We start from the raw sequence: 27406 nt of genomic DNA, 5'->3' as shown, positions 1-27406 counted from the left end.
TGAAATATCTCTGCTCCTCCAATTCTGGCTTCTTGTGCACCCTTGATTTTTATCTCTTGACCACTGACAGCCATGCCTTAATCTGCCTAGGCCCTAAGCTCTGGAATTCCCTCCCTAACACTGTCTTCTCCTTTAAGATGCTCCTTAAAACGTATCTCACTTTGGCCATCTTGGTTGTTCCATCTTTTGTTAACCTTCATTTTTAGAATTCTTGGGAGACAGTAAGAAGATAATCAGAACATAATAATTAGGAGCAGGAGTTGGAGCTTTAAGCCTGCTCCTCTGCTTCGTAAAATCCAGGCTAATCTTCTACCTCAACTCAACCTTCTAGCACTATCCCCATATCCCTTAATTCTCTCAGTACAGTGTATCCAAAAATCTATTGATCACTGTCTTGAATGTACTCAATGACTGAGAATAGTTTCAACGAGCATTAGCCCTCACAGGTGCTAGAAATAAAAGAAAAGAAACATTGTTTATATAAAAAAAGTAAAACGATAGCTTTGAATAGATTGAAACCTCTATTGTTTTCCTTTGAGAAATAAATTAGAAATATTTCTACTGTAAGTGTGTGTATTATATCACTCAGTTATTTGCTCATTCATTTTTTAAATTACTTAATAATAAGTTTAAAACCAGATTTAAAAATACAATCCTTTACATTCCCCAGCAGCAGTGAAGGGGCCTTTGGGCCATAAAGTAATTTCTTAACAAAAGCAATAATCAGAAATAAAAACAAAACAACTGTGGATGCTGGAAATCCAAAACAAAAACAGAATTACCTGGAAAAACTCAGCAGGTCTGGCAGCATCGGCGGAGAAGAAAAGAGTTGACGTTTCGAGTCCTCATGACCCTTCGACAGAACTTGAGTTCGAGTCCAAGAAAGAGGAAATATAAGCTGGTTTAAGGTGTGTGGGGGGGGGGGGGGGGGCGGGTGCGGAGGGAGAGAGAGAGAGAAGTGGAGGGGGGAGGTGTGGTTGTAGGGACAAACAAGCAGTGATAGAAGCAGATCATCAAAAGATGTCAACAACAATAGAACAAAAGAATACATAGGTGTTAAAGTTGGTGATATTATCTAAACGAATGTGCTAATTAAGAATGGATGGTAGGGCACTCAAGGTATAGCTCTAGTGGGGGTGGGGAGAGCATAAAAGATTTTAAGATATTTAAAAATAATGGAAATAGGTGGGAAAAGAAAAATCTATATAATTTATTGGAAAAAAAAGGAAGGGGGAAACAGAAAGGGGGTGGGGATGGGGGAGGGAGCTCACGACCTAAAATTGTTGAATTCAATATTCAGTCCGGAAGGCTGTAAAGTGCCTAGTCGGAAGATGAGGTGTTGTTCCTCCAGTTTGCGTTGGGCTTCACTGGAACAATGCAGCAAGCCAAGGACAGACATGTGGGCAAGAGAGCAGCGTGGAGATTAAAAATGGCAAGCGACAAGGAGGTTTGGGTCATTCTTGCGGACAGACCGCAGGTGTTCTGCAAAGTGGTTGCCCAGTTTACGTTTGGTCTCTCCAATGTAGAGGAGACCACATTGGGAGCAACGAATGCAGTAGACTAAGTTGGGGGAAATGCAAGTGAAATGCTGCTTCACTTGAAAGGAGTGTTTGGGCCCTTGGACGGTGAGGAGAGAGGAAGTGAAGAGGCAGGTGTTGCATCTTTTGCGTGGGCATGGGTTGGTGCCATAGGAGGGGGTTGAGGAGTAGGGGGTGATGGAGGAGTGGACCAGGGTGTCCCGGAGGGAGCGATACCTACGGAATGCCAATGGGGGGGTGAAGGGAAGATGTGTTTGGTGGTGGCATCATGCTGGAGTTGGCGGAAATGGCAGAGGATGATCCTTTGAATGCGGAGGCTGGTGGGGTGATAAGTGAGGACAAGGGGAACCCTATCATGTTTCTGGGAGGGAGGAGAAGGTGTGAGGGCGGATGCGCGGGAGATGGGCCGGACACGGTTGAGGGCCCTGTCAACGACCGTGGGTGGAAAACCTCGGTTAAGGAAGAAGGAGGACATGTCAGAGGAACTGTTTTTGAAGGTGGCATCATCGGAACAGATGCGACGGAGGCGAAGGAACTGAGAGAATGGGATGGAGTCCTTACAGGAAGCGGGGTGTGAGGAGCTGTAGTCAAGGTAGCTGTGGGAGTCGGTGGGTTTGTCTACCACCAGAGATTGAGACAGAGAGGTCAAGGAAGGGAAGGGAAGTGTCAGAGATGGACCACGTGAAAATGATGGAGGGGTGGAGATTGGAAGCAAAATTAATAAATTTTTCCAAGTCCCGACGAGAGCATGAAGCGGCACCAAAGTAATCATCGATGTACCAGAGAAAGAGTTGTGGAAGGGGGCCGGAGTAGAACTGGAACAAGGAATGTTCCACATACCCCACATTCCACATAAAGAGACAGGCATAGTGGTGGGGTCATGGTCCAGGGAGAGGTAGGAGGAAGTGTCTGCGAGTTGACGCTCAGCCTCCGCGAGGTAGACTCCTCTCACTTCCTCCAAATAAAAGGTGTTGGCTATGGGTACCTGCATGGGCCCCAGCTGTGCCTGTCTCTTTATGGGGTATTTGAAACATTCCTTGTTCCAGTCCTACTCCGGCCCCCTTCCACAACTCTTTCTCCGGTACATCGATGATTACTTCGGCGCTGCTTCATGCTCTCGTCGGGACTTGGAAAAATTTATTAATTTTGCTTCCAATCTCCACCCCTCCATCATTTTCACGTGGTCCATCTCTGACACTTCCCTTCCCTTCCTTGACCTCTCTGTCTCAATCTCTGGTGATAGACTGTCCACCAATATCCATTACAAACCCACCGACTCCCACAGCTACCTCGACTACAGCTCCTCACACCCCGCTTCCTGTAAGGACTCCATCCCATTCTCTCAGTTCCTTCGCCTCCGTCGCATCTGTTCCGATGATGCTACCTTCAAAAACAGTTCCTCTGACATGTCCTCCTTCTTCCTTAACCGAGGTTTTCCACCCACGGTCGTTGACAGGGCCCTCAACCGTGTCCGGCCCATCTCCTGCGCATCCGCCCTCACGCCTTCTCCTTCCTCCCAGAAACATGATAGGGTCCCCCTTGTCCTCACTTATCACCCCACCAGCCTCCGCATTCAAAGGATCATCCTCCACCATTTCCGCCAACTCCTGCATGATGCCACCACCAAACACATCTTCCCTTCACCCCCCCTATCGGCATTCCGTAGGTATCACTCCCTCCGGGACACCCTGGTCCACTCCTCCATCACCCCCTACTCCTCAACCCCCTCCTATGGCACCACCCCATGCCCACGCAAAAGATGCAACACCTGCCCCTTCACTTCCTCTCTCCTCACCGTCCAAGGGCCCAAACACTCCTTTCAAGTGAAGCAGCATTTCACTTGCATTTCCCCCAACTTAGTCTACTGCATTCGTTGCTCCCAATGTGGTCTCCTCTACATTGGAGAGACCAAACGTAAACTGGGCGACCGCTTTGCAGAACACCTGCGGTCTGTCCTCAAGAATGACCCAAACCTCCCTGTCGCTTGCCATTTTAACACTCCACCCTGCTCTCTTGCTCACATGTCTGTCCTTGGCTTGCTGCATTGTTCCGGTGAAGCCCAACGCAAACTGGAGGAACAACACCTCATCTTCCGACTAGGCACTTTACAGCCTTCCGGACTGAATATTGAATTCAACAACTTTAGGTCATGAGCTCCCTCGCCATCCCCACCCCCTTTCTGTTTCCCCCTTCCTTTTTTTTCCCATATAGATTTTTCTTTTCCCACCTATTTCCATTATTTTTAAATATCTTAAAATCTTTTATGCTCTCCCCACCCCCACTAGAGCTATACCTTGAGTGCCCTACCATCCATTCTTAATTAGCACATTCGTTTAGATAATATCACCAACTTTAACACCTATGTGTTCTTTTGTTCTACTGTTGTTGAGACATCTTTTGATGATCTGCTTCTATCACTGCTTGTTTGTCCCTACAACCACACCTCCCCCCTCCACTTCTCTCTCTCTCTCTCTCTCTCTCCGCCCCCCCCCCCCCACACCCACACACCTTAAACCAGTTTATATTTCAACTCTTTCTTGGACTCGAACTCAAGTTCTGTCGAAGGGTCATGAGGACTTGAAACGTCAACTCTTTTCTTCTCCGCCGATGCTGCCAGACCTGCTGAGTTTTTCCAGGTAATTCTGCTTTTGTTTTGCAATAATCAGAAAGTTTGTTCTGCTTGTATTCCTAGCTTCTCTTATCAAGATTGGTGAGGACATTCATAAAGAGTGAGAGTCACTGAAGCAAAAGTTCTAAAATTAGCAAACTGGAAGGTCTACATCAGTATGGATAGGAAGCAATCAAAAATATAGGCTCCACCTTTACATTCTCCATTTAAGTTTCTGGTGTTCCTAACAGGATAGCACTGTTTCAACATTCTACCTTTCGTAAATTTGAGGCCACCCAAAATTCTGCTGCCTGTGTCTTAGCTCGCACCAAATCCAGTTTATCCATCATGCCCTGTGCTCACTAATCATTTCTGGCTTCTTGTTAAGCATCTCATCCTCATTTTAAAATTGTTCCATGGCTTCACCCCTCCCTACCTCTGTAATCTTCTCCAGCCTCATAACCCGCCCAATATTTCTGCACTGCTCTAAATCTGGCATCTTAAGCATCCCTGACTTTGATTGTTCCACCATTGTGGCTGTACCTTTATCTGTCAAGGCTGATAGGCTTGGAAATTCCCCCCTAAATCACTCTGCCTCTCTACCTCTCTTTCCTAATTTAGGATACTCCTTAAAACATATCTATTTGACAAAGCTTTTGATCATCTACCCTAATGTCTCCTTATGTAGCTCAGTGTCAAATTTTGCTTCACAATGCTCCTGTGAAGCACCTTGAGAAATGTTACTTCAACAATTAGGCACTATATACATACATGCTGTTGTTTCATCAACATGCTCCTTTAAAATTAATACCCATGGTTAACAGGGCTTAATTTGTTCAGTAAAGCACTTCTAAAGAGCTCAGTTAGAAGACTGCAGAGAGAATTTACATGCTATTCCTTGCCTCATTTATTTATTTCCTTCTTCCTTAGTTACTCAGGTACTTTTGCGGCAATTCTTGAGCCAGAATATTCTATTTGAACCTATTTGCACATGGCTGTATAATGTACAATACACCCCACCACTAACCACAGCATTTGATTGCTGGAAAAGAAAAAAAAGACCAAGGGAAGGAAACAAAACAGTCAATACTGCACAGGAGACATGATACACCCACCTGCCAGCACCCTCAATGCATTTTGAGAGACTTTGAAGAGGTTGTAGGACTTGAGCCTCTGAAATTCTTCTTCAGTTCTCTGCTTGAAGGCCTGACCCGTGACCTCCACCACAGCTAGGGCAAGGAGACAAGTCCCAAATCCACCCCAGCCAGAGCTATGCTTGGTTTCTTTAATTCACATAAAGAATTAAAACGTAGCTACCTTTAAAAAAAATCCCATCCCATCTTGACTTGGTACAATGATACAACAATATTTTGATGATTTGTCTCCTCGGAGTTTGTTTGGGGGAGGAACCAAGCCAGTCCAGTCACCGGTTCAAAGTATTGGCCAGCCCACAAATATAAAACAATGCATTTTGAGTCTTTGAAAAGAGGTTGTAGGACTTGAGCCTCTGAAATTCTTCTTCAGTTCTCTGCCTGAAGGCAGGTCTGACCCACAGCACCTTGACCTCCACCACAGGTAGGGCAAGGAGACAGGTCTCTGTATTCCCCCCGGCCAGAATGGGAAATCGAACCTCATGCTGTTGGCACCAATCTGGTGCACACAGCTTGGGGCCAACTGGCCCCCCAAGCATTTGAGTTGCTGTGGCATCATGCACTTTTATATGCATGTTTGTATTCTGGAACTATGATTAATGATGGTAGAGACTCCAATTTTCTCTCCATCACATGGCTGACTAGGAATCTCTCACTCTTACTGCCTACCATTGGTGTATTGGAAGGATTTAACTGGTTGATACTCAACCTGCTTAGCCTTGTTATGAATGCACTTTTCTTGGTCAGCAAGTCCTGGAGTTGGACTTGAACCTGGAGCTTGTGGCTAAGAGGAAAGGATGCTACCACTGCACCACAAAACCACCTCCTCTGAAAATATTGTAAAGGGTTAATAGAAATGTTAATTAGACAATGATGTTAATGTTGATGTAAGCATGACATCTGGATCAGATGACCAAGAGGCTCCAAGGGAGCAAGACAGAACACACTGTCCATAGAACAATGCACTCATCATGAGGTCTTTGTTGTAAAGATTTCTGAATGAATAGGTTAAGAAAAACTAAATACTAACTATCTCTAAGTCACTCCACAGGTGAATGGCAGCAAGCCAAACCATACTGGCAACCCAGAACATGGCGGCAGGTCAAACAGTTAAGTCAAGCCAGATGAACAAGGAGAGAATGTGATAGCTTTACAATTATTCTTTCTCACCATGTATAAGAATTAAGGTTATATGTCAACGACCATTTTTAATTGTCTGTTCTATTACTGTTTAATACGTTTTGCTGGGCAAATAGGTGAAATTTCAAACATAGGTGGGAAATTTGGAAGGATGATTCAGAAAACACAATATAATCAAATGTAAGAATTTAAAGTAGATACAAGTCTTGTGGTTGTGAAGGTGCAATGTAAATCCAAGTCTTTTTTCTCAGTCTAAGACGCCACTTAAAACTACCCGAGCCGGGTGCAATGATGTCACAAACATGCGACAACCACCCAGTCCCCAGCCATGCGCCGGGGCAGGTGACGTCAGTGTGCCGGTTCGACGTGGCGATTGCGCCATCACGTCCGCCCCCCCCCCACCCCCCGGTCCGTGCGTGCGGTGGGTGGGGCCAGCTGCTCTCGACTGGAAGACGTGGACTGGACGGTGTGCGCGGGAGCGCTGGCTGAGGGGAGCAGACAAGGGGGTAAGGGAAATACTCTGAGGGGGAAGGGAGCAGGGAGAGGCCGAGGCTCGGTCACCTCGGGAGGGGAAGGTCCGGCCAGTTCACAGAGGTGACCTTTGAATGGACGGGCTGGACTTTTGTTCCTGCCGAAGGCGATGCACCTGGAGGGGGCGGCAAGCCTTGTGCTCAGCACCTCACTTAGTGAATTTTACATCGGGCCGCTTTATGAATGAAGCGCCTTTTGGGGAATTGGGTCAGTTAAGATAGGATGTTTGTATCCTGACCTCCCCCACCCTCTCAGACACAAGTTTAGTTGCTTATTCTTCTAATGGCATTGTGCAATCTGTTGGTGACCAGCTGCAAACGAATGCACCATATCTACCCTTTTTTGTTTTATAATTGTTAACCTTAAGATTAGGCAGCAATGTTATTAGAATTTGCATTTATACAGGGTCTATCAGGACCTCGGGATGTCCTAGATCTCTTTACGGTCCATGTTTGAAGTGTAGGCACTTGTAAATATAGGTTTGTAAATATAAATTATTTACACATTGTATTGTAAATATAAAAGCAGAATCCTGTTTATACACAACAAGCTCCCACAAACGGAAGCCTCGTAAATGATCAGATAAATCGTTATGATGTTGGTTGAATCATAAATGGCTGACAAAACAAGTACTTTCCTAATTCTACTTGAAGTAACACCACGCACTCTTTGCATCCATCCATCTGAGAAGGTAGATGGGGACTCGGTTTAACATCTCTTCCCGAAGACAGCACCTCCACCAGTACAACACTGTCTTAGTACTGGGCTGAAGTGTCAGCCTGGATTGTGTGCACAAGTCTCGGAGTGGGTTTTGAAATGACAATTTTGTCACTCAGGTGAGAGTGCTACCCACTGATTCAAGACTGACCTCATCTCCAATTCCTTCCGAATAAAGTTGGAAAGACATTTTCTTGTGTTGTAGTGGCATAACAGTGCAACGTGTGCCTATAATGTGAGCATATGTTTCTATGATGCAATTTGTGTCAGATGCATACTCCATGGTTGCCAGTATTTCTCAAAAAGTTGACAGTACGCCTACCACAGTCATCAACACAGTACATAAATGTTGGTCTGATAGTCAGGCTGGGTATTTACTCTTATGGTGAGTTGAAAACTGACTATACAATAAAACCATTCACAGGTTGTAACTACAGTGTGACAAGTTTAGATAAGCAGATCCTATAATAATTTTTAAATGGTATTGTAAAAATAAAGGCAGAATGCTTAATTTTGAACTAGGAGCTGAACTATGTTTTCTTGCCCTGGTCCAATTATTCAGTATATGTTTGGTCTGCTGCAAACATTGAAATGAACTGTTTGAAATACTGCTTATGAGCATCTCTGATATACGTAGTATTCTTTCAGTCTGAATCGTATAAAGCACTTTGTATCAAATGCTGTAATCCAGTAATAATTTGTAATGTGCAGAGAAATCAGTTGAGTCTGCACCAATTGATATTCTCTACTTGCAAGAGGGCAAGACTCTTCAGTTATCTGTAAGAATGGTTTAACATTCTGTTACAATCACACATGATTCCAATGTAAACAAAATTGCATATGCTGGAAATCCGAACAGAAGGTGTGGAAAGCTCTCGGCAGGCTTGTCAGAGAAGCAGATGTTAACTTTGAAGGTAACTGATCATTTTGGAGAAATTAGCTTTTGGACAATTGAAAGGAAGTAAGATCTGGCAATAACGTGGGTGTGTAGTCCCTGTTCTGAATACAGGTATGTAGAATCACACTAAACTGAGGTGGCATCTTCATTGACAAGTACAGGCTATAACATTTTGCTACCTTTGATGAGTTACCTCTTAATTTGCTTTCTGAGTGGAGCATTTAAGGAGGTTTGTTAGTTATGCAGCTGCTGCTTTGTCCTTGTGACTTAAAGCATTCAGAACCTAGATGAGTGTGTTTGTTTGATGAAAGTCTGACTTGGAACTCCTGTTTGCTAAGTTGGTTTCCATTTATGTGTTTTAAAATGTGACACCAGTATGTTTGTATACCCAGTGTCCAAGAGTGGAGTGTTTTAATGTGACACCAGTGTATACCCAGGGTCTGTGAACAGAGTGCTCTGATGGCAAAGTTTTAGCTTAGATCATAATTACTTGTTTATTTTTGCCAAAAAAGTTGCTTTTAAATGCTACTTACTGTGCCTATGACTACGGGACTGAGTGGAAAATCCACTGGGACCAGCTGAAAACGAATGCACCATATCTCCCCTTGCTTTGTCTTGTAATTGTTAACCCTTAAGATTAGGCAGCAATGTTAGGCCTAGGCAGCAAACAATTGCAGTGGATTTTCATCTTGTTCTTTTACCTGGGTTGGAATTGAGCACAGACTGCTGAACGTATGAGGCCAATGTAAAATAAGATAGGGGCTATTACACCAGGGCCTGGAGCACATGAGTGCTGAAGATTTGCCACCACTGTCAGCCTCACTTTAGCCATAAAGAAAGCTGAAAATGCAAATGTCACTTTGGTGAAGCAAGATGTTTTGAGATGAGGGATGTGGAGGAAGCTTTCTCTCTCAACACCCCTCAAGTGTGTTCTTATGAGTCATTTGGACTCGAAACGTTAACTGTGTTCCTCTCTGCAGATGCTGTCAGATCTGCTGAGTTTTTCCAGCTGTTTTTGTTTATCAGCATCCGCAGTATTTTGCTTTTACCCCTCAAGTGGGTATTCTTCATGTGTGAAGGTCTAGAAAGTGAGAGTCAGGCCACCACTGGGGGGTCTTGCAGCCAGGTCCCTGTACTCAGCCTTCCTGGTTGGAGTATGGGGCTGAATATGGTCACTGAATAATGGCTGGTAAGGAACAGAAACCCCTGTTGTTTTTCCTCTCGGCCAAGATAGCTGAGACCAATTATAACATCCCTGACTGCTTCCCCCACTGAGATTATTCAGCTCAGACCAAGGATTGGACACTGTGCAACTAAAGCAGGAGGGACCCATTGGGCAGTGCACCACCAGCTGAATTACTGTGAGGTTGCGGCTACATTTTAACTTTTTTTTACAATGTGCAGGCAGTACGTAGGGATGCAATCCTCCTCAGACACATGCTTCAGCTGATGGAGGATTGTGTGATGGATTCAGACACAGCAAGTTGCAGTTGAAAGCAACATCTACATGAATCTGCACTTGTATAAATTCGACCCATTCGAGGTGGACCTGATTGATTTTTGTTGGAAAAGCTAGATTGTTTCTGAAGTTGTGGCCATTTGAATTGCTCAACTTCCTGTTAATATTTGGCTGACTGAGCTGCATTTTTGATTGAATTCGTCAGTTGAGGCTTCTGATGCTTTTATTGAATGTTGTGTGTTGGCAAAACTGCATGGGTTTGTGAGGTGATGGAATCTGAGTGTTGTACCCAATCATAGTACTTGACCAGGTTGAATTGTGGAATGAACTGACCAATCACCCAGCTGGAATAAACAATTGGATCTTTGTTTGGGAGTTAAACACTATTCCTAATTTGGTTTGCTTCTGGAATCTGAAATAAAATTACAGTGTGACACTGTCTCGTTCCAGACTAAGTTCAGCTTGAACACAGCCAGGTTTGTCTTTCTTGGACTGTGTAAACTTAATCACTGACTTCCTTTTCCACAGGTGGTGCCTGCCTTTTAAAGGACATTGATAGTCTGTTTTAAAAGTCTTAGTTTAAAATATTTGAGGACAAAATGATGAATAATCTTGCCTATCACAGATGCAACAGGGACAAGCAAGTTGCTTGGAGAATAGCTCATTTACAATTTCCAAGCCCACTTGTGCTGGGGGACAAGTTCTGAGAATGTTGTATAATTGGTTGGGCATTATTTAATCCTGCTAGTGCAGCATTCAGTGAGTTTAGCTAATGTAATGCAAGTTCATGGCAGACATTCCTGAATTATGTACAACCTTCAGTGGGCAGTGACATGTTCAATGTTATGTTACAGTCCCCTGAGAGAGAGCATAATGTCTCTTGGCTTTATTGTTGTGTACTTATTATTTGTTTAATAAATACTTTATAAAACAGACTTGTCTGACCATTAAGTTACGGTGAACCATAACTGATGTCTTTCAATTGATTTAGTCAGCAAGAGCATGTTGGCGTGCTAGTGTGTTGTGTGGAGATGGCAATAATTGGCACCTGTAGCAATGGACATAATATAATTGTTTTCATGTGCAAGTAAACCTTGAAACTCCAGTGATAATTATGGGATTTCTGCTGTGAAATTATAAACATAGCTAAACAGAAGTGGGTATAGAGTTACACTATGTAATTTGAGAAGTGTGTGTAATTTACAGTAACAGAATTGGACTACTGATGTAATCAAGGCATATTATAAAGTAAGAAAATTGCTGTATTTTGTTTACCTCCTGCACCAATACCTTGATTCTGATAGCAATGCTTCACTTCTGTTATTTTTGAGTCTTGAGATTTTGTACAGAAGCTAAGCAGCGTCTTGTTGACTGCCTGTGTTGTCTCAACACCAGTTTAGATGCAACAAAGTTTCAGCAAGAGAAATTGTTTGCAGTATATACTTAGGGTATGAAAGAGGGAGATTGGGGTGAAATTTTAGTTGGGATCCTTCAGTTTTATGGAGCTGCTCTGGTTAGGCCACAACTGGAGTATTGCATCCAGTTCTGATCACCACATTTAGGCAGGATGTGAGGGTCCTTGCCCTTGTGAAGGTGCAGGGAAGATTTACCAGAATGGTTCCAGGGATGATGAATTTTAGCTGCAAGGTTAGGTTGCAGAAGCTGGGGTTGTTCTCCTTGGAGCAAAGGGATTGAGGAGAGATCTGATAGAGGTGTACAAGATTATGACAGGTTTTTTAGGTAAGTTAGCAAAGAAAAGCTGTTCCCATTAGCTGATGGGACAAGGACTAATGGACACATATTTAAGATTTTGGGCAAGGGATGCAGCAGGGATGTGAGGAAGAACTATTTATGCAGCAAGTGGTAATGACCTGGAAGTCACCGTCTGCAAGGATGGCGAAAGCAGAGTTAATCAGTAATTTCAAGTGGAAATTGATTGGCACTTGAAGGAAATAAACTTGCAGAGTTATGAGGATAGAGCAGGGGCATGGTACTGAGCGTATTGCTCTACAGAGAGCTAGCATAGAATTGATGGGCCGAATGGCCTCCTCCATGCCATGATGACTATAATTAGAACAAAGGTGGAAAACGGTAAGGCTAACAGCTGAAGGCTGAATTCTACCTTTGGGCTACCAAGTCACAACCCATGACAACTCTGATCTGTTGACATTTATTTTTCTTAATTGCTGGTTTTTCCTGTTTTATATTTTAGAGATTTGGAGGTATGCAAGGCCTTCCTGGTGGGATTCTTCACAATGGGAAGCTGTTCATATCCTCAGCCTGAGATCCACAAATTATCATTTTAAATTTTTTATAGGACCCAAAAGACTCCATAATCTACAGTTAAACAGTCAAAGGAGACATAAGCTTGAATTCTGTTAGCCGAAATATTTTGATATTGGTACTGTTGATGAGTTAAATAGTTTTCTAAACACAGGCAAGAGGTGGAAAAGGCTGCATGTTACACAAAGGTCATTCCAATCTTCAATTGAAAAGTAGCCAGCAGCGCTCACATCCTCAGAACAAACTAAATGTTTGAAGTCCTTGTGCTGACTGCCTTACTGAGTCTGAGTTGTCCGAGATTCATGTGTTTTCTGATCCTATCAAGAAAGACTGGACAAATTGGCACTCTTTTCTAGAAAAGAAAAGGCTGAGGGGTGACCTGACAGAGGTTTTTAAAATTCTGATGGAATTCAAAGGGTAGATGTAGAGAAGATGTTTCCACTTGTGGGAGAGAGAAAAACAAGAGGACATTGGAAACCTTGGAGAGGCAGTGGCGTAGTGGTCTTGTTACTGGACTAGTAATCTAGAAACCCAAAGTAATGCTCTGGGGACCTGAATCCCACCACGGCAGATGGTAAAATTTGAATTCAATAAAAATCTGGAATTAAAAGTCTAATGATGACCATGAAACCATTGTCAATTGTCATAAAAACCCAACTGGTTCACTAATGACTATAGGGAAGGAAATCTGCCATCCTTACCTGATCTGGCCTACATGTGACTCCAGACCTAAAGCAATGTGGTTGACTCTTAAATGCCCTCTGAAATGGCCCAATGAGCCACTCAGCAGTATCAAAGTGCTACGAAGTCTAAAAGGAATGAAACAGGACGGATCACCCAGCATCGACCTAATAACCTGAAATGACAATGGCAAATTCAGCCCTGTTGACCTTGCAGAGTCCTTCTCACTAACGTCTGGGGGTTTCTGCCAAAATTGGGAGAGTTGTCCCACAGACTAGTCAAGCAACAACCTGACATAGTCATACTTACGGCATCATACCTTACAGATGGTGGTCCTAGACACCGCCATCACCATCCCTGAGTATGTCCTGACCCAGGACAGACCCAACAGAGGTGGTGGCACACTGATATACAGTTGACAGGGAGTTGCCCTGGGAGTCCTCAACTCGAACTCCAGACCCCATGAAGTCTCATGGCATCAGGTGGGCAAAGAAACCTGCTGCTGATTACTATGTACCGCCCTCCCTCAGCTGATGAATCAGTGCTCCTCCATGTTGAACACGACTTGGAGGAAACACTGAGGGTGAAAAGGGCACAGAAAATACTCTGGGTGGGGGACTTCAATGTCCATCACCAAGAATGGCTCGGTAGCACCACTGCTCACCAAGCTGGCCGAGTCCTAAAGAACATAGCTGCTAGACTGAGTCTGCGGCAGGAGATGAGGAAAAAACATACTAGACTTCATCCTCACCAGCCTGCCTGCTGCAGATGCATCTGTCCATGACAGTATCAGTAGGAGTGACCACTGCCCAGCCTTTGTGGAGACTAAGTCCCATCTTGACACTGAAGATACCTTCCATTATGTTGTGTGCACTACCACTGTGCTAGATGGGATAGATTTCAAACAGATCTAGCAACTCAAGACTGGGCAACCTTGAGGCGTTTCCTGCCATCAGCAGCAGCAGAATTGTACTCAACCACAATCTGTAACCTCATGGCCCATCATACCTACCTTTACCACCAAGCCAGGAGATCAATCCTGGTTCAAAGAAGAGTTAGGAGGGTATGCCAGGAGCAGCACCATCCAGGACGAAGCAGCCCGCTTGATTGGCATCCCATCCACAAACATTCACTCCCTCCACCAGCAACGCACAGTGGCAGCAGTGTCTACCATCTACAAGATGCACTGTGGAAACTGACCAATCCTCCTTAGACAGCACCTTCCAAACCCATGACCACTACCATCTAGAAGGATAAGGGGAGCAGACCACCTAGAAGTCCCCCTCCAAACGATTCACCATCCTAACTTGGCCGCTGGGTCAAAACCCTGGAACTCCCTTCCTAACAGCACTGTGGATGTACCTACATCATGTGCAGCGGTTCAAGAAAGAAGCTCACCACCACCTTCTCAAGGGCAAATAGAGATGGGCAATAAATGCTGGCCTACCCAGTGACGCCCGCATCCCATGAATGAATGAATAAAAAAAAAATAAATATAAGACAGTCACTAGCAAATGGAAAAGAAATTCAGGAGCAACCGAATGTCCCCTCTTTGTGCTGTAAATTTGACCTATTGGCTTGTCATTGAGGGTGTTCTAAATCCAGTCGGACAGAGACTTTCTATGAATGTATAGTTATGCTTAGATAATTCTTTTACGCCAACTTTTTCTGGTTGACTTTGTTGCAATCCTTGTGAAGGTTAATGGACCAGTTTCTGCCACTTATGATTTCAAGGCCATCGTGTTCATACTAATGTAGAATGAGGTATTCCCATATTTGGTCAGTAACCTTATGCTAAATGTGATGCATCCTCATTCAGCTGACTGTTGGTCTTGTGAAAAGTGTACACTGCATTTATCACAAGTGATCAGTGTTATATGGAATTGTCTCCTTGAGTGCGCAGTGGAAAAGGCTGTGCTCCCCAAATGGGCAAAATTAGTATGCAACTCAGGAATAGAGGTCAGGTAGTTCCAATTTTGATTTCTAACCTGTGCTGAGCTAGTTGATCCCAATGAAGGTAGTAAAAGAGGTCTTATGAACATACAGAAATGATGGGGAAAAAAAAGACCAACAGCATGATGGTTGGAGAATTGTAACTAAACACCCAGCTCCTGACCTTATTCCAGCCTTGGCTCAAACATGGATAAAAGAGCTGAACTCCCGAGGTGAGAGTGACTGTCCTTGACATCAAGGCCGCATTTGACTGCGTGTGGCATCAAGGACCCCTAACAAAACTGGAATCAATGGGAATCGGGGAAAAGTCTCCACTGGTTGGAATTATAGTTAACACAAAGGAAGATGGTTGTGGTTGTTGGAGGTCAGTCATCTCAGCTCCAGGACATCACTGCAGGAGTTCCTCAGGATAGTGTCCAAGGCCCAACCATCTTCAGCTGCTTCATCAATGACCTTCCTTCCATCAGAAGGTCAGAAGTGGGGATGTTTGCTGATGATTTGGCAATGTTCAGCACCATTTGCAACTCTTCAGATACAGAAGCAGGCTATGTCCAAATGCAGCAAGACCTGGACAATATCGAGGCTTGGGCTGACAAGCGGCAAGTAACATTCGCCCCTCAAGTGTCAGGCAATGTCTACCTCCAACATGAGAGAATCCAACCATCACTCCTTGACGTTCAATGGCATTACCATCCTCCACTATCAACATTCTGGGAGTTGCCATTGACCAGAAACTGAACTGGACTAACCATATAAATACTGTGACTACAAGAGCAGGTCAGAGGCTAGGAACCCTGCGATGAGTAACTCACCCCCTGACTCCCCAAGGCCTGTCCACCATCTACAAGGCACAAATTGGGAGTGTGATGGAATACTCCCCATTTGCCTGGACGAGTGAAGCTTCCATAGCACTCAAGAAGCTTGACACTGTCCAGGACAAAACAGCCCATTTGATTGGAACCACATCCTCAAACATTAACTCCCTCCACCACTGACGCAAAGTAGCAGCAGTGTGTACCATCTGCAAGATGCACTGCAGCAATTCACCACGGCACCTTAGACAGCACCTTCCAAGCCCATGACCACTATCATCTAGAAGGACAAGTGCAGCAGATAGATGGGAGCACCACCACCTGGAAGTTCCTCTTCAAGTCACTCACCTTCCTGACTTAGAAATGTATCCCCATTCCTTCACTGTTGCTGGGTCAAAATCCTGGAACTCCCTTCCTAACAGCACTGTGGGTGTACCTACACCACATGGACTGCAGCGGTTCAAGAAGGCAGCTCATCGCCACCTTCTCAAGGGCAACTAGGGATGGGCATTAAATGCTGGCCCAGCCAGCGAAGCCCACATCCCATGAATAAAAAAAGACTTATCTCCTATCCACCACCCCATACACACAGGCAAGACAGATTACATGACTGTTGTTTATGTGGAATGAACAGAGGTTATGTTCAGCTGCTGTGCTCCACAAGGTTAAACGGCAGGTCAGTATTCATTCTCTTGCTTTTCATGGAATGGCCACTTGGCAGAGAGACTGGGGGACATTCAACTCTTATGTACTATTACCCAGCAATAATAAATTGGCAACATGGAGAAAGCTTGGGTGCATGTACCTCACAAATATCTACATTTTTGAAAGGACTTCGGTGCAGTGCATGCAGATCTTCAGGTGTTGCTTAAAGCTGTATGCTTTCAATAACTACTGTTTGTATTTAAATGGTTAACTTTCATAGAGAACTCTTATTTCTAAATTGTATTGTGTGAGGAATTTTAAAAACAGCCTCATGGGGCATCATGTCCATGTTGTTGCTCAACCAAGTGCTGCGCAGTGTTTGAGATTTTTGGCTTGTGAAATATTTGTACTAAAACGAACAACACTGGGTATGTGCTGAGTTAGTCAATCTAAGGGCAGCCTGGAGCATGATAGTTAGCTGCCAGATCCCAGTCCGTGGGAGGGTGGGGAAAGGCCACCTGCAGTCCTATCCCTGACAGCTAACTAACTGTTGCTGGATGCCGGAGGGTGTGATGAATAGTGAAATAGTCTGCAAACACTCAATATTTAGGCTTATGCTGTGAAGAGTATGAGCCACTAACCTCAGGGAAAGGGGTGGTATGTTTGGGGGTAGCAGATGAAGGGTGTAGGACTGGAGAAATCATGGAAGGGACAGAGTACAGAAACAGGAGCTTAAATTGCATTTTAATAGCAACTGTTCTGGAACTGGGGTAATTTATCATCCTGTTGTGTGAAATTTAAGCAACCTGTCTCCTATATTATAATAAAAGTGGTGGGTCTTGTATTCCTTGCATTTTCAATGTGTGAAGTGAAAAATTCCAATGAGAAACTCTTATGAGTTTTCCAGTAGTCATTTGTGTGTGTCTTTGGGTATGAGGATGTTGGAACAGGCAACAGTTGAAGTGGCAGACACTGGAATGGGTGCAATGTAATGTCTTGTTATAGTACAAAACATTAGTGATGCAAATCTTGAGGTAGCTGCAGGTAACATTGTTGTACCACCTGAATCAGATGTAGTCAAAAGAATTTGTGACTATAGGTTAAACAGTTGTGATTTACGATCAGCACAAGTGGCAGTGAATTAGAAGGCAACAATGTGATCATCCATCACCTTTCAATTTTATTTTTTTGACTTGACTTTTACATAAGCTAAATTGGGTGATTGGTGGGCATGGACAATGAATAAACAGCCTACCTTTAAGGTGAACATCAATGATTCTGTAAAATTCTGTACCCTTCTGAACTGACTATTCCAAAGATCCAGCTGGCCAGCCTCCCATAAACACCAGTTCATCCAAATGTTTGTTGCCTGTATCTTGCATCAGGCCTGCTCATTCATCTTTCCTGCCCTCCCTCACTTATATCCGCTCCCGGTCCCATAGTGCCTCAAATTTAAAATCGTCAAACCCTGGTTTATATCCCTGCATGGTCTTGCCCCATCCCTATCTCTGTAGCCTCCCCTTACAGACCTATTCCACTCCCCCATCTGCCTGGAAGAAGCCCAGATTCCTTTTGTTCTGATCTGTTAAGTATCCACCCTACTATTTGCTGCCATGCCTTCAGGCATCTAGGCTCTGTACTCTGGAATTCACACCCCAAATCTTTCTGCCCCTCTATCTTCCTCTCACCCTCTAAGAACCTCCATTAAACCCATCTCTTTTAACAAACTGTTGGTCACCCACTCTAATATTTCTTTCTCTGGCTCAGTATCTTTTGTTTGATTAGATTTTGTGAATTACTTTGGGCTCTTTTCCTAAATTAAAAGTGCTAAATAAGGCAATGATGCTGTAATGAAGTGAAAGATTACCCAGGATTTCCTGGTTTGAATATTGCATTTGTATCTTTGCTAATGAGTTACTGCTGACTTTCATTCAAGCCAGAACAGTAGTTTTAAGTGAAATCTCAATCTTTCTAACATGATTACTTTGGAATATAATTTAGGAAAAGAGAACATCTTTGTTGGTTGAGTGTCTATGATGCACTTGAATCAGGAACTGTATGGACAGCCATAATTGAATAAATCAGAATAATTCCCCTTAAATCCTGATGTTTTTAGCTCTAGTTAAGAATACAGCATGTAATGGAGAAAAGAACCAAGTTGCATATGGTCTAGTGATGCATATAAATCTTCTAACCTTCGCTAGTAGCCTTGTCATAATTTAAAAATCTCTGTTACATTAACATTCCTTATCCTAAAAACTCCAGAATTCCACATCGTTATAAGCTCTCCTTCCTGGTATTTCAACCATATGCTTTCCATGTCTCGAATATTATTCTTGTAATAAGCTCAGAACTGAATACTAAACTTCAGCTGTGGCCAAATCTCTGTCACATGAAATTGAAAATACTTTTTTTCTGTTCAGTGTCTAAAATCTCATGTACTGGTTCGCGATCTCCTCTTTGCACATGCCCAAAGTACATAACTTCACATTTGAACTACCTCTGCCGTCTATCAGCCCACTTGATTGACCTGTACATTTTCATAAAATCTTTTGTATTCCTTCTCAGTGTCTAACATGCCCCCTGATTTGATGTCATTGGAAAAATTCAAAATGATTTCGTCTTTGGCCACGTCCCAGCATAAAACGTAGGGAACATTATTATCATAGCTTGCCAATCTGAAAAAAACTAACATTTACTCTGCTTTCTGTTGTCCAACTATCTCATTATCAATACATCCAGACCCCCGTTATTCTATTATTGCATTCATTTATGAAACCATTTCTAATATGGTAGCTTCTCAAATTCAGCTCAAAAATACATATTTATAATAGCATGGATAAAGGAGATAAAAGCAAAACACTGTGGATGCTGGAAATCAGAAATAAAAACAGAAAATGCTAGAAAAACTCAGCAGGTCTGACAGCACCTGTGGAGAGAGAAACAGAGTTAATGTTTCGAGTCTGTATGACCCTTCTTCAGAGCTAAAGAGAAGTAGAAATGTGATGAAATTTGTACTGTTTAAGGGCGTTGAACAGCTGAATCTGGATAGGAGGCCAACAATAGAAGGGGGCTAAGGAGAGATTGACAAAGATGTCATGGACAAAAAGACAAAGGGAGTGTTAATGGTAGTGGCAAAAAGGTAAGAAAGCAGAATGTATTAATAGCAGAATGAGGATATGCACTCTGTGAAAGAACAACATAAAAAAAATAACAAATGGCCCTTTTGGGGATGGAGTGGGGAGAGATGGCAGTGGTTGAGGAAAAAGGGATTTAAAGAAGGGATATAAATGGGATAAAATGAATAAATGAATAAAAATGAAAATAAGTGGATAAAAAGTAAAAATTAACTTTTAAAAAAGGGTGTTAAAAAGGGTTGAAGATAGAGGAGAGTGTTCATGGTCTGAAGTTGTTGAACTCAATATTAAGTCCGGAAGGCTATAATGTGCCTAATCGGAAGATGAGGTGCTGTTCCTCCAGTTTGTGTTGAGCTTCACTGGAACATTGCAGCAAGTCAAGGACGGACATGTGGGCTTGAGAGCAAGATGGTGTGTTGAAATGGCAAGCGATAGGAAGGTCTAGGCCATGCTTGCAGACAGACCGAAGGCGTTCCGCAAAGCGGTCTTCCAGGCTGCTTTTGGTCTCCCCAATGTAGAGGAGACTGCATTGAGAGAAGCTAATGCAGTGGACCAAATTGAAGTTGCAAGTGAAGCACTGCTTCACCTGAAAGGAGTGTTTGGGCCCTTGGAAGGTGAGGGGAGAGGAGATAAAGGGGCAGGTGTTGCACCTTCTGCGATTGCATGGGATGGTGCTGTGTGAGGGGGCTGAGTTGTTGGGATTGATGGAGGAGTAGATCAGGGTGTCCAGGAAGGAACGATCCCTACGGAATGCTGACGGGGTGTGAGGGGAAGATGAGTTTGGTGGTGGCATCATGTTGGAAATGGTGGAGGATGATCTTTTGAATGTGGAGACTGGTGGGGTGAAAAGTGAGGACAAGGGGGACCCTATCATGGTTCTGGGAGGGAGGGGAAGATGTGAGGGCAGAGGCGTGGAAGATGGGTCAGACGTGGTTGAGGGCCCTGTCAATCACAGTGGTGGGAAACCTTGGTTAAGGAAGAAAGAAGACATGCCAGAAGTGCTGTTTTGCAAAGTGGCGTCATCAGAACAGATGCGACCAGAGGCAAAGGAACTGAGAGAATGGGATGGAGTCCCGTTATCCTATTGGATAAAGGGGAACCTGTGGATCTGGTGCACTTAGACTTGCAGAAAACTTTTGACAAGGTGCCACATCAAAAGATTATTACACAAGGGAAGAGTTCATGGTGTAGGGGATAACATATTAGCATGGATAGAGGATTGGTTAGCTAATAAGGAAATGGAGAGTAGACATAAATGGATCATTTTCAGGTTGGTAAGATGTAACGAGTGGAGTGCCACAGGGATCAGTGCTACGGCCTCAACTATTCACAATCTGTATTAATGACTTTGATGGCAGATCCAAATATATGGTTAAAAAGAAAAAAACTGCGGATGCTGGAAATCCAAAACAAAAACAGACCTGAGTTTTTCCAGGTAATTCTGTTTTTGTTTCAAATATATGGTTGCTAAGTTTGCTGATGACTCAAAGATAGGTGGGAAAGTAAGTTGTGAGAAGTACATAAGGAGTCTGCAAAGGGATATAGATAGGTAAGGTGAGTGGGCCAAAATTTGGCACATGGAGTATAATGTGGGAAAATGTGAACTTGTCCATTTTGGCAGTAAGAATAGAAAAGCAGCATACTATTTGAATGGTGAGAGATTGCAGAACTGAGGTACAGAGGGATCTGGGTGTCCTGTAGATAAATTACAAAAAGTTGGTGTGCAGGGACAGCAAGTGATTAGGATGACAAATGGAATGTTGTCATTTATTGCAAGGGGAATGAAATGTAAAATTAGGGATTTTTGCAATGCTTGTATAGGTTGTTGGTGAGATCACATCTGGAGTACTGTGTACAGTTTTGGTTTCCTTTTTTAAGAAAGAATATAATGCATTTGAAACAGTTCAGAGAAAGTTCAACCAACTAATTCCTGGAATGAAGGGATTATCCTATGAGAAAAGTTGGACAGGTTGGGCCTGTATCCATTGGAGTTTAGAAGAATGAGGAACTATCTTATTGAAGCATATAAGATCCTGAAGGGACTTGACAGGGTGGATGTTTCCCTGTGTGGGAGAGACTAGAACTAGTGGACACAGTTCAAAAATAAGGAGTCTTCCATTTAGGTCGGAGATGAGAATTTTTTCTCTCAATGGTCACGAGTCTATGAAACTCTGTTCCTCAGAGATTGGTGGAGGTAGGGTTAATGAATATTTTTAAGGCTGAATATTCCTTTAAAGCTGGATTAGATAGAAACTTGACTGATAAGGGAGTAAAAGGGTATTGGGGTTAGCAAGGAAACTGGAGTTGAGACCACAACCAGATTAGCCATGATCTTATTGAATGGCAGAGCAGACTTGAGAATCATGCTCCTAATTTGTATGTTGCATGTCTACCATAATCCCTTTAATCACATGCTAATTATTTCTTCAATGTAATTATTTTATATTTTTCTACTTTATGACAATGGTTGCACTTGAAAAGTACTTCATTAGCTATAAAGCACTTTGGGATGTTATGAAGACGTACAAGGTGCTTTATAAATGCAACTATTCCTTCCAGTCAAACAAGCATGCCCTTTACAACTCCACACTAATTATCGCTGATTAATCCATATCTTTTTAAGTGCTAACAATTTCCATTTAATATTTTGGACACAATTCTTACAACAGTGACAACATCCATTATTAAAATGCCTTTAAAGTATAAAGAGGTTCCAAAGAGTTTAACAAAAGCATAACCCACAAGGGAGTAAGATAAGCTGACATATAATTCCTGGCTTATCCCTTTGCCCTGGTCATTGTTGACTAGGACACCTGGAGAATTATCCTGCTGTTTGACGGAATGCTATGGGACCTTTTATGTCAACCTCAACAGGCAGACAGCTTAATGTCTTATCTTAAACCCTAAAATAAGTGAAGATAAAGATACTGCTTTTGTCAGAAATATCAGTAGAAATAAAGTATACAATTGGAGTGGCAACTTGTTTCTACACAGTTCTATCTGATATCAATACCCCATACTTAATATTGCTGTTATCAGGGGCATTGTGCAGAACCGCTCATGCCCTGATAACTGTGATTCTGTGTTTCACTTCGTGCCAATAAACTGATGGCTGTGTGATGATAAGCTGGGCATTTGAGTCAGCTTACCACTTATGTGATTTTGTAAAGCTGCAAAGATAGTCAACCTTTCTATTCAGGCAGCCAGAACAATTCGTAATGTGAGCTTGAATCTCTGCAAGGACAGTTAAGTGTTTTCCCTCACATGCTAATTTCTAATAGATGATCCTATCTGGGATATGGCATTAAAGCTTAAAATGAGCAATCCCCATTTGGTTTGTTTGTGTGTTGCACAATGTTTAGGAGGCCCTGGACCATTGTGAAAGGCCTTGAAGTTTAAACGTAGTTAAAGTAAAACTACCTTCACTTGTTTACTTCTTTACACCTCTTCCAAAAATGACTCATCTGTTCTGCAATAAATTTCCATCGGGTTATAAGTACCCATACATTATTTTGCTTCCTTCAATTTTCTCTGTCTTTATTCTTCCTCCTTGAAGGTAGTGATTCAAATTGGGATCTGATTGCAGTGATGATAGTAGTATTGCCACAGTATTTCATCCATTGGGCATTCTTTGTGTAAAGCAGGATGGTAAGCATTGGCGTATAATTGAGATGGCGATGCAGATTGTCACAAATAGTAGGGGCTTACAGAGTTGTGATTAATATTTTCTCCCCTTAGTTCTCAGGAAGCACAAACTATTTGTATGCCTTCAGCTGGCCTAGCTAAAACCAGTGAACTCAGTAATGTAGGGATGGGCAATGAATGCTGGCCTTGGCAACGATGCTGACAGCCCATTAATGAATAAAAATACCATACTGGATTGAAAGGGTTTTTGTGCAAAGTCAGGAGTGCAGTGCTCCCTATAAGCTGCCATGCAGGCCAAGCACAAGTTGTCCCATTTAAGTCTACCCAATAATGTAGAAAATTGCCCAGTTTATCCTGTCCACAGAAAGGACAAATCCAATCCAACCATTACTGCCCCCAAAAGTGTCATCTTCGTCAGATTGATGGAAGGTGTCATAGACAGTGCTATCAAACAGCACTAACGCAGCAATAATCTGCTCACTGACGGTCAGCTTAAATTCTGCTAGGCCACTCTGTTCCTGACCTCACCACAGTCTGAGTTCCAGAGGTGAGGTGAGTGACCGCCATTTGACTTCAGGACAATTTGACCGAGTGTAGCATCAAGGAGCTCTAGCAAAATTGAAGTCGGTGGGAATTGGGGGGAAAGCTCTCCACTGGTTGGAGTCATATCTAGCACAAAGGAAGATGGTTGTGGTTGTTAGAGGCCAAACATCTCAGTCCCAGGACATTGCTGCAGGAGTTCCTCAGGTTAGTGTTCTCAGCCCAACCATCTTCAGCTGCTTCATCAATGACCTTCCTCCATCCTAAGGTCAGAAGTGGGGATATTCGCAGATGATTGTACAATGTTCAGCATCATTCACGATCCTCAGATACTGAAGCAGTCCATGTCCGTATGCAGCAAGACAACATTCAGGCTTGGGCTGATAAGTGGAAAGTTCCATTTGCACCACACAAGTGCCAGGCAATGACCATCTCCAATAAGAGAGAATCCAACCATCTTCCATGACATTCAGTGGCATTACCATTACTGAACCCCCAATGTCAACACCCTGGGGGGGTTACCATTGACCAGAAACTAAACCGGACCAGCCATATAAATACTGTGGGTAATAGGGCAGGTGAGAGCCAGGGAATCCTGAGGTGAATAACTCACCACCTGACTCCCCAGAGCCTGTCCACCATCTGTAAGGTGTGTCAGGACTGTGATGGAATATACTCCACTTGCCTGGATAAGTGTGGCTCCAACAATAATTCAAGAAGCTCAACACCATACTGGACAAAGCAGTCTGCTTGATTGGCATCCCATCCTCCACCTTAAACATTCACTACCTCCAACACTGAAGCACAGTGGCAGCAAGGTATACAATCTACAAAGATAAAAACAAAAAAACTGCGGATGCTGGAAATCCAAAACAAAAACAGAATTACCTGGAAAAACTCAGCAGGTCTGGCAGCATCGGCGGAGAAGAAAAGAGTTGACGTTTCGAGTCCTCATGACCCTTCGACAGAACTTGCGTTCGAGTCCAAGAAAGAGTTGAAATATAAGCTGGTTTAAGGTGTGTGGGGGGGGCGGAGAGAGAGCGAGAAGTGGAGGGGGGGGGTGTGGTTGTAGGGACAAACAAGCAGTGATAGAAGCAGATCATCAAAAGATGTCACAAACAATAGAACACATAGGTGTTAAAGTTGGTGATATTATCTAAACGAATGTGCTAATTAAGAATGGATGGTAGGGCACTCAAGGTATAGCTCTAGTGGGGGTGGGGAGAGCATAAAAGATTTTAAGATATTTAAAAATAATGGAAATAGGTGGGAAAAGAAAAATCTATATAATTTATTGGAAAAAAAGAGGAAGGGGGAAGCAGAAAGGGGGTGGGGATGGGAGAGGGAGCTCACGACCTAAAGTTGTTGAATTCAATATTCAGTCCAGAAGGCTGTAAAGTGCCTAGTCGGAAGATGAGGTGTTGTTCCTCCAGTTTGCGTTGGGCTTCACTGGAGCAATGCAGCAAGCCAAGGACAGACATGTGGGCAAGAGAGCAGGGTGGAGTGTTAAAATGGCAAGCGACAGGGAGGTTTGGGTCATTCTTGCGGACAGACCGCAGGTGTTCTGCAAAGCGGTCGCCCAGTTTACGTTTGGTCTCTCCAGTGTAGAGGAGACCACATTGGGAGCAACGAATGCAGTAAACTAAGGGGAAATGCAAGTGAAATGCTGCTTCACTTGAAAGGAGTGTCTGGGCCCTTGGACGGTGAGGAGAGAGGAAGTGAAGGGGCAGGTGTTGCATCTTTTGCGTGGGCATGGGGTGGTGCCATAGGAGGGGGTTGAGGAGTAGGGGGTGATGGAGGAGTGGGCCAGGGTGTCCCGGAGGGAGCGATCCCTACGGAATGCCGATAGGGGGGGTGAAGGGAAGATGTATTTGTTGGTGGCATCATGCTGGAGTTGGCGGAGGATGATCCTTTGAATGCGGAGGCTGGTGGGGTGATAAGTGAGGACAAGGGGGACCCTATCATGTTTCTGGGAGGGAGGAGAAGGCGTGAGGGCGGATGCACCCTTATTTTTCCATTATTTTTAAATATCTTAAAATCTTTTATGCTGTCCCCACCCCCACTAGAGCTATACCTTGAGTGCCCTACCATCCATTCTTAATTAGCACATTCGTTTAGATATTATCCCCAACTTTAACACCTATGTGTTCTATTGTTTGTGACATCTTTTGATGATCTGCTTCTATCACTGCTTGTTTGTCCCTACAACCAAACCCCCCCTCCACTTCTCTCTCTCTCTCTCTCTCTCTCTCCGCCCCCCACACACACACCTTAAACCAGCTTATATTTCAACTCTTTCTTGGACTCGAACTCAAGTTCTGTCGAAGGGTCATGAGGACTCGAAACGTCAACTCTTTTCTTCTCCGCCGATGCTGCCAGACCTGCTAATTTTTCCAGGTAATTCTGTTTTTGTATACGATCTACAAGATGCACTGCAGCAACTCACCAAAGCTGCTCACAGGCACCTTCCAAACCTGCGACTTCTACCATCTAGAAGGACAAGGGCAGAAGATGCATGGGAACACCCACCTGCAAGTTCCCCTCCAAACCACACTCCATTCTAACTAGCAACTATATATTGTCATTCCTTCACTTGTCACTGGGTCAAAATCCTGAAACTTGATCCATAACAACACTGTGGGTGTACCTGCACCACATTAACTGTAAATGGTTCATGAAGATTTCTCATCACCACCTTCACAAGGGCAATTAGGGATGGGCAACGAATGCCTAGCTGGAATACTCATATCCTTGAAAGAATAAAAAAAGTAGATGGTTTTGGTGATGGGGCAGATATGATGGAATATACTCCATTTGCCTGGATGAGTGTGGCTCCAACAATAATTCAAGAAGCTCAACACCATACCGGACAAAGCAGTCTGCTTAATTGGCACCCCATCCTCTGAAGTTCATCTTGAGCTCAAAAAGAATGCCAAGACATTCTAAACGGTCTGGTTTGGTCACAGACAGTGATTAATCAGATTAATTGTGTCATTCACCTGGCATTGTAGTTTGTTGCAAGTTTCATAGACAATGGCTTTGATTTCCCAATATTTAGTGGAGGAAGTTTCTGCAAAGGACAAGTAGCATGACAAATTGAGACAGAGGAGGGGTTGAGAGAATTAAAGGAAGTACATTGCTAGATTAAATTGCATTAAGCTTTTCCTAGCATCTGTACAGCTCTTCAGAACGGTTTAGTTTTATTCCATTGAATTTCCAATCCACACAGCCACAATTGTTACGGTGTAGATGTCAGCCATTCAGCTCATCGTGTCTGCACCGGCTCTCTGAGCATTTTAACTTAGTACCAATCTCCTGCCTTTTCCCTGTAACCCTACATGTTGTTTCTATTTAGATAATCATCCAATGCCCTCTTGAATGCCTGAATGGAACCTACCTCCACCACACTTCCAGGCAGTGCATTCCAAACCCTAACTACTAGTTGTGTGAAAAAGTTCTTTGCATTTGCTCCTTTTGCAAAACACTTTAATACTGTGCCCTCTGGTTCTCAATCCATTTACGAGTGGTAACAGTTTCTCCCTATCTACTCTGTCCATGCCCCTCATTATTTTGAAAACTTCTATCGAGTCTCCTCTCAGCCTTCTCCTCTCCAAGGAAATCGGTCCCAACTTCTCCAGTCTTTCCTCATAACAGAAGTATATCATCTC

General features: G+C 43.5%; 1 protein-coding gene across 3 annotated transcripts in view; it reads left to right on the top strand.

The window, feature by feature from the left end:
• Nucleotides 1-6820: 6820 nt before the first annotated feature.
• Nucleotides 6821-27406, top strand: part of slc31a1 (solute carrier family 31 member 1) — a 60193-nt gene continuing 39607 nt past the window's right edge. The window contains exon 1 of one of the 3 annotated variants that reach the window (XM_041194043.1): nucleotides 6821-6943. The gene's annotated coding sequence lies outside the window, so the exon portion shown is untranslated. Of the gene's footprint in view, nucleotides 6944-9913; nucleotides 9950-27406 lie in introns of those variants that run through there. The other 2 variants (XM_041194044.1, XM_041194045.1) reach the window with 2 other exon arrangements.

Source organism: Carcharodon carcharias, chromosome 8, assembly GCF_017639515.1.
Source record: "Carcharodon carcharias isolate sCarCar2 chromosome 8, sCarCar2.pri, whole genome shotgun sequence".
NCBI lineage: Eukaryota > Metazoa > Chordata > Chondrichthyes > Lamniformes > Lamnidae > Carcharodon > Carcharodon carcharias.
Note: the sequence above shows the minus strand (reverse complement) of the source record. Positions and strands in the feature narration are given on the sequence as shown.